The 6,000-nt window shown below is 33.2% G+C and overlaps 1 protein-coding gene across 3 annotated transcripts in view; it reads right to left on the bottom strand.

The window, feature by feature from the left end:
- KCNN2 (potassium calcium-activated channel subfamily N member 2) overlaps positions 1–6,000 on the bottom strand; it is a 342,268-nt gene that overhangs the window by 278,514 nt on the left and 57,754 nt on the right. The window lies entirely within an intron of this gene.

Here is a 6,000-nt window from a genome sequence, read left to right as displayed (position 1 = left end):
GTATTTAGTACTTAGAAGTACAATTTCTATGAGTTTTTTGCACATCGTGTACTTAAATTACGATTTACCATGTGCATATTTGATACAATTTATTCCTGTGTAATTTACATACAAATTTTACATTTTTGATAAAGTAAGAGATTTTTGTTGAACAATGTTGTATGCACCTTATAAATACAATTTTTCCTGTGTATTTACAATATGTTTGAATGGTTCAATTATTCATTTTATATCATTTTTAATTTACAATTTCCATTGTGCATTTTTGTAATGTATGCATCTCCTTCCATACAAAAATGCAGTATACGCCCCTTAGCGAGATGCATTCAGGGTAAAAAGTGGCTTTAGATAATTTCACCAGGAAAATAGAAGTACTGGCGTGCATTCTTAAATAATCTCACCAGCCCAAAGAGCTTTAGAGCATTGGGCCCATAGTGTTTTTTCTGTTTTCTAGGAATAAGTTTAAACAGGGCTTTGTAAATTCACATTACTTTTTCTCTATATATACACATTTCACACTTGGTTCCTAACAACATGCAAGGTTGTCTCCTGAATATCCTGACTGGCTATGAAGTTTAATACACTGTACATTTATTAGCCACTACTTAAACATTGTTATTTTATACAGCACTGTTGCTGTTTTTACTTGGATAACAATAATAATTGTAATAATAATATTAAATAGTTCCATCAATACATGGCAGTTTATGTATTAGCTAAAATGTATTTTTTGGAAGATTCATACACAATTACAAATAATTATATTATTTTACAAATACTGCTAAGCACTGTATTGTGGAAATCAGCTAAACTTCAGCTGGTGATCAATAGTAATTACAGAGACTGTATATCAAGGTCACCCTATTGTTAGTGTGTGTTTGTTGTCTGAAAATTATTGTTTTTTCCTTGCAATTTTGAACTTTTACTAATTTATTTATTTATTTATCTTTTATTAAAATAAACTGCCAGATGGGCAGCACACTACAGTAATCCTGTCTGCTACAGAATGTGTAAAGCTTAGTTAATTTATGCAAACATCTAAATGGAAATAAAAGAATAAAAATGACTAGCTTGAAGAAAATTGTGTGCATTCATAATTCATTTTTAAAATCCTTTAAATACACTCCTGTAACATAAAAGCTAAATATTAAGCAGAACAAAATTATTTTTAGACATAACTTTAAATAAAAATAGAATGTACATTTGCATATTTCTCAGAGCAGACTTTAAACATTGCTATTTTTTATTTTATTTGGCATAAACCTAGTAATTCCCAATTCTTGTAATTATTTTAATTAAAACTTTTCAGTATCCTGTTTTTTCCCCTTTAAAATGGTATACATATGTTAAGTGACTATGCATTAAGCTGTCAATCTCATAACAAACAAAGCTGTTGAGTTTAAGTTTATGTTTTTGGTTGAAAAACAATCCTGTTTAAAACAAAAGTCTGAAAAGTGGTCAAGAAGAGAAGCAAACTGGAGCAAATTTTGATAGCATAAGCCCAGTTTTTTAAAAACCGGGTGGACAAGTATCATGATACAATCATGTGGAGTAGTTGATACCTGGATTGGCTACCCCGCAGAGGTGGTATTGTGTTCTCAGCCTGGAAAAGGTTAATGTGAATTGCCTTTTTCTGTGTGTGAAAACTGCTTTGAGAAAAGCTGTAAGCTGATAAACCCTCCCCCCCCCCTTAGTAGTGTAACTGTGTGTAGGAATGCAGACGCTCCTCCCCTTGGAGACTTATAGTGGAAGCTAAGACTTGTTTGCATTGGTTGCACTCGTTGTAAATTATAACCCGGGTGTTGTCTTTGACAAGACAAAGAAAGTTTGGTTTAAATATGTAACAGAAAGACTTGGTGGGCAGAACTGTCCTGGGGACCAAAGACATCAACATGATCAGCAGCTCTCCACATATCTAAAGGAATTTGATAATAAGTAAGATATTGTATTTCTATTATTTTTATGTCCCCTATTCTTTTTAAAGAACTGTAGCTTTGCAATTGTATGTTATTTTGAATGTCTTTATAATTTTGCACTGTGTAACCTGTATTGATATTTTTGTTATTAAACACATAGAAAATCTCATTCTGTCTTTTGGGCTCTAATATCCAAATTCACACTCCTGTTGTGTGTGAGTTTTTAGGGGTTCCCCAAAACTCCCCTTTAATTAAAAGTTTTGGTGGTGGCTGCAGGGAAATTGTTAATTAGAGCAGTGTGGACAAGATTTGGGGACTAATGAGGTGTCCCTTTTAAGGTCCTTTTGCAGAGTTGCAAGGTTAAGGGAACCAGAGCTGTGTGCCATTAACCCCTTCATGCCCACACTCCTCTATTGTGACGTTGAGAAGGTTTGATTCGTCACAACAAGTTTCGCTCCAGGGAACCTGGCCATCCAGCATCGTAGCGAGCAGGCAACATACTCTGCCCACATATAACATTGCACAAGCCTATGCTTGTGACATGCCACAGCGGCTGTGAATTATCTCTTCCAGATCATGATGATTAAACTCCGCCACACTTTAGATTGCAGAGGCTAAGTAGCTGCAATCGTAATAAATGCAGCCCTATAAATAGGGATGGGCGAATGTTTTGCAACATTTGAAAAAATGAAACAAATTTTAGCCTATTAGTTCGTTTAGAATTTCCAATGTTTGTACAACATTCTAACATTAATTTAAACATTTGTTTAATGTAATAGTATTTCTAAGGCTATCTTTAAATGTAATATTTAATTAGATTTTTTCTAAATTCGAATATTGTATAATTTGATTCAAATTATACAATATTCAAAATAGAAAATTCAAATTGATATATATTTGTATCCATTATGAATCAATTTACTATATTCTCTATCATATGAACAATTGAAATTCTGAATAGTATTTGTTAAATCCAATGTTACATTCGAAATTTAGAATGAGGATATTCAATTAAATTATGAACATTTGAAAATGAAAGTAACATTTCAAAAAACGGAAATAACATTTGATTACTGAATCTTAACATATTTTCATTCTTATCAACATTCGATTGTCCAAAATGAATGTCCACAAGACTATTCTTTCTACCAAGCGAATTGCACTTTCACTATATTCCCCCATCCCTACCCATAAATGTATTATAATAAAATGTTCTGTTGAAAGGGACAATTATCCATTGTATCTAAAGTAGTGTATTAAATTGTTTATAAATAGCTCTTTGTTTAGCCCTTTGAAATAGCTGCGGGTTGTTTTTTTAAACCACCACCTATACTGAAAATTTTAGTACTGCAGTACTGGCTATAGAATAGCTGTGTATGCAATAGGCAGAAGTTATCAACCTCCTAGTATGTTGTGTGTGTGGGAGGGTGGGGGGGGAGGTAGAGAGAAAGAGCCCAGCTCATTTAAATCTGTGATCCTCCCATATTTAAATAAGATTAACCTTTACCAGCTGTATGTACATTGTTGTTCCTTCCTTGCATTGCAATAGCAGAATTTTGTAGATAAATTCTGTGAAAATCTTTGCAGCCTAAAAAAATAGGAGACCCCCTTATCCAATACGTTTAGAGTTTGTCATACAAATACTCCAATGGCTTTCTGCTTTTCATTTTGTGCCGTTTTCATTTATTTGATATGCTGTCATACAAATGAGTTAATTCACCTGAATTATGAGTACAATATTAAAGAAAAATCTGTATTTCTTATATGCAGATAGTTTAAACACACAAACAAAACTACATAGAACAAGTCGGGTTTCCTGAGGTTTTGCACATATATGAATCATACCTTCTTCATGAAGGCTTTGCAGAATGAGGAGTTTAGAGAACCTGTGAGCTGTGGCCCTGCGACATTTGGTAGGCACGGCCGTGGTACAAGAGGTAGGATAACTATTGTCAGGTGGGGCATGTCATGGGTGTGTTGAATTGTTTTGTGGGTGTGGTTTCATGGGAAAGGATGTGTCACTTAAAACCAGGATACTCAGAAACTGCAGACCAACTGGTGACAGTCACTCAGGATACACAGAAGCAAAATATACACAGTTAATATGAAAGTAAAACATGTTAGTTTATTGATTCAATATTGATAACAATTATATTCAAAAAGGTTTTATTTTTTTACTTATTCAACAATATGAATTCTTGACATGCAATTTCATATTGTTTTCTGTAAAATAAAAAATAAAAACTGTTAAACTGTGCCCCAAAAACAATTGTATCATGTTTATGAAAGAACAGCACCTAAAATATATTTTTGAGCAGTAAAAGCTTTTATTTTAGATGAAAAGTTGACATTTTTTGTAGTATATCCCTTTAATTGATTAAGTTGGATTCCACTATTAAAAAAACAAGCGTATTTTTTGCTAACCAGTATGGAAGCAGTGTTAACATTCTCAGAATATATTCCACTTAAGGGACATAAAAGTGCAAAAAAAAAAAGGCATCAGACCATTTTATTTTTGGCACTATTGCACTGTGTGTAAAGGGGATAAGATAAATAGAGCAGCATTGCAGTACTGGGGGGACCTAGCTGAATATGTTTGGAGAGCAAATGACAAGAGGCATAAGTGTATATCCACCAATCACCAGCTAGCTTTGAGCAGTTTATTGCTGCTCCCGAGCCTACTTAGGTATGCTTTAAAAACAATGGGGAGCAAGACAATGATAATAGAATACAATACCTTAAAATTGCAAGCTCTATCTAAAACATAGTTTAAACAAAGTTTAATTTTGACTTTAAGGGGATATGAAACCCAAAGAAAAAATTTGTGATTCAGAAACAGAACACCATTTTAAAAAAAGTTTCCAGTTAACTTCTATGATCAAATTTGCTATGTTCCCATGTTATTCTGTGTTGAAGAGATATCTAGGTAGGCATCTAGAGCACTGAATGACAGGAAATAGGGCTGTCATCTACTACTGTAATAAATGGATAACATTCTTGCAAAACTGCTGCCCCATAGTGCTCCAGAAATATGCGGCTACTAAGCATATGTCCTTGCTTTTCAACAAAAGATACATATGTTCAATCTGAATCATGAAAGAAAAATTTGGGGTTTAATTTCCCTTTATTGTCCCTTTAGTGTGCACATCCTAAATACTATATATTTGTGTGCATTACTTTAATTATTATGGAGTATTCACAATGTTGAATGACAGCTATATCTGACATAACTGTAAAATAACTAATACAAAATTATTTTGAGAATTAAAAATAAGTTTATTTTATCTTCTATGCTCTCTTTTACTTTGTTATACTGTCCGTTTTACATCAATGAGAAGTCAGGCTACCATAGGAGTAGAGGGCAATATCATTGTGTAGTTCAAGCTGAACTTTTAATCAGATTCTTACTCCTATTAATAAAAAAGTCAGATATAAAATATTTAGTTCTCTCAAATTAATGAAGCAGAATGATCCTGGTCATTATGTGCAATAGCCCACATGTTTGATATAAATAAACATGCAAAATGTACAGTTACCTATGTATTTTATTATTTACAAATACTGAATCTCTGATGACAATAGCTCCCAACACTGTTTTTGTGAATTGGGACAAGTGTAAAAAGCATAGAAAAAAAGCTTAAGTAGTTAGTAAAGGAACCAACAAAATCATACAGTTTAAAATACTATAGCAACTGCCACACAGGAAACAATGCCATCAATGTCCATGAAAAAAGCTACTAACCCTGATGATCATATTTTAGCAATATACAAGTGTACACAAAATTAAAAACAAACAAACGTGTGAACAGCCAAGATGTACATTTTAAAAGTGGCCAAAAAAGCTTTTCAAAGTGGTTAACAGAAAGACCAAAAATCATGTGACATCCTGTTTTTCTATTTTATAATGGAATGGAAATAGGGTTGCCACTTCGGCCATGTTTTCCTGGACACTTATGAGTTACACATGCTGCAGGGTGTGCAGGGAGGAACATGAATAGTGCTGTCCAGGTTCACAATTTTTGTGCTGTCCAGCAGCATAATGCACGTTTCCCTCTGACCAGTGACCACCCTGTAGCATGTGTAA

This window comes from Bombina bombina, chromosome 2, assembly GCF_027579735.1.
Source record: "Bombina bombina isolate aBomBom1 chromosome 2, aBomBom1.pri, whole genome shotgun sequence".
In the NCBI taxonomy this organism is placed as follows: Eukaryota; Metazoa; Chordata; class Amphibia; order Anura; family Bombinatoridae; genus Bombina; species Bombina bombina.
The sequence above is the reverse complement of the archived record's forward strand: the minus strand, read 5'-3'. Positions and strand labels throughout refer to the sequence as shown.